Source organism: Ochotona curzoniae, unplaced genomic scaffold (genome assembly GCF_017591425.1).
Source record: "Ochotona curzoniae isolate NIBS_2020 unplaced genomic scaffold, NIBS_Ocur_1.0 patch328, whole genome shotgun sequence".
NCBI classification, from domain to species: Eukaryota; Metazoa; Chordata; class Mammalia; order Lagomorpha; family Ochotonidae; genus Ochotona; species Ochotona curzoniae.
Genome location: NW_024466893.1, coordinates 8,592 through 11,208, shown reverse-complemented (window position 1 = coordinate 11,208; position 2,617 = coordinate 8,592).

Sequence of the window (2,617 nt, the reverse complement as noted above, 5' to 3'; positions counted from 1 at the left end):
CCACAACCACCTGAAGCTGGAAAGCATGAAGGCTGAGGAGCTTGAAAGCACTGGTATGCCACAAGGTGGCAGCAGCGGACAAACACACTGGTTACTTGGCTGTCTGAGGTGCTCAAAACTCAACAAACCAGCAGACACACACACTGGTCCTTTATCCACAGAAGCACATCAAAGGCCAAAATCTTAAAACAAAAGAAAGCACAAAGAAATGAGGAGGGGTACCAGAAAAAGAAATTGTTCAGATGAAAAATCCAACGCTCAACCCAAAATTTACCAATAATAATAATAATGATAACCACCTCAAACTCAGAGTTGTGAGACAGAGACTTTGAGGACCCAAAAGATAGAAATAATAAAAAATAATCAAGAAATAAAATAGGCATGAAAAAGAAAATCAAAGATAGTGAGAAGCTTTGGGAAGAGTCTAAGGGATTAAAAAAGAACAGTTTCACAGACATTCAGCAGGTCCAACATGAACTTTCACAACTGAAAACCACAATAGCAACCTTGACCAACAGAATGAATGCTGCCAAGGGAAGAATATCAGACAAAGAAGATAATCAGATTCAGAACTCACAACTAATAAGAAACCTGGAAGCAAATCTGATCAAAACCAAGAAATCTATACAGGAAATTAACAACAGCATCAAAAATTATAGGCGATCCGGAAGGTGTGGAAAGACAATCATGATTGCAGGAGGTGTTGAAACAATTGTGTAGGTGAATAACCCACACTTGAAGAACATAAAAGCAAGTCAAAATCAGGAAGGCTGGAGAACCCCAAACAGATCCTATCCACAAAGACCCTCACCCAGACACACTGTAATCAAGCTCCCCTCAAATGAATAAGGAAAGAATGCTGAAACAATATTTGTCACTCCTGTGTTGGTAACTCAGTGGCGTGTTTCATTTTCTTGCAGTCTTGTAATAGCCTCAGTCTCCATTCTGCCTTAGCTATTTATTCATCTATTTTAATCTATAATCCTAAACTGATTGGCACAGGGTTTTCAAAAAGATTCAATTGTTTTAGAATCTTTTATTTTTCAAATGAATAGTATTTTTGAGTGTAAAACATTCATTCAAGACGTCATCCCCTGATAAGATGAAACTTTCTAGAGTATTTCTACTTCCTCCTGATATTCCTTTTGTAGTATACTATACAGCTTTTGCTTTGTGGAAACTGCTTTGCAGAAGGATGGTCTCAATAGAAAGAAAAAATAAAAAGAAACAAATTCAAACTGTCTAAATATACACACACACAGAGACACACTTTAAAAGATTTGTTAACATAATCTATGGCCTCTCACGCATGTTAGTAGTAGGGTGCTGCACTGGAATTGTGAGGTAGCTGGACCATGAACTAAGCACACTCATATGGGAGGCCAACACTGCAAGTGATCACTTCAAAATTGCTGCCAATTGAGCCCAGCGGCGTGATGTAGCAGCTAAAGTCATCACTTTGAGTGTGCTGGGATACCAAGTGGGCGCCGGTTCTAATCCCAGAGGCTCCACTTCCCATCCAGCTCCCTGCTTGTGGCCTGGAAAAGCAGTTGAGAATGGCCCAAGGCTTTGGGACCCTGCACCCATGTGAAAGACCTGGAGGAAGTTCCTGGCTCCTGGCTTCAGATCCGCACAGCACCGGCCGTCACGCTCACTTGGGGAGTGTAATCATTGGATGGAAGATCTACCTCTCTATCTCTCCTTCCACTGTGTATCTGACTTTGTAGTAAAAATAAATTAATTTTTTAAAAAAAACTGCTGCCACATCACAATGCCCATGCTTAATGTCGTCCAGGAACCAGGAACTTCTTTCCAGGTCTCCCACATGGGTGCACGGTCCCAATGCCCTGGGTTGTCCTTGACTGCTTTCTCATGTCACAAGCAGGGAGCTGGATGGGAAGCAGGCCTCCGGGATTAGAACCGGTGCCCATATGGCATCCCGGGGCATTCAAGGGGAGGACCTTAAGCATTACGCTATTGCGCCAGGCCCTAAAATAGATCTTAAACAAAACAAAACAAAACAAAACAAAACTGGTGTTGCTAAATGGAAAAAAATTAATAAAAAATATATAAGGAAATTAATGAAAGAAAAAAATTGGAAGGAACAATATGGATATATTATGTTTTCCTTAAAACTTTCTTCCCTCAAAATAAGACTTTATTTCTATATATAGATGACTATTAAAATAAACGTGAAAAAATAAGAATGGCTTTTATATAAAATGTCACAAAATTACCATTTGAAATGCACAAAGCAGAACACCATGAGAAGATGATTTGGTTTTCCAAATGAATAGAATCCAAGCATTGTTAGGAAGGGCAATGGTAGGGTCCCTGCAGTGACACAACTGGCTTTGACTCCCCTCTGGCCGCCCACCGGGCTCCTGATGTTCCACTCCATGTCCAACTCCCTACTTGTGACCTGAGAAAGCAGCAGAGAACATCTTAGATGCTGCATCCCCTGAAGCCACAGGAGAGACCCAGAGGGCATTCCTTCTTCCTGGCTCAGCTCCTGCTGTTGCGACCATTTGAAGAGCAAACCAATGAGTGGAAGTTCAGGGTGACCCAGAAAAAGCTCCTGGCTCCTAGCTTCAGATGAGTTCAGCTCTGGCCTTGG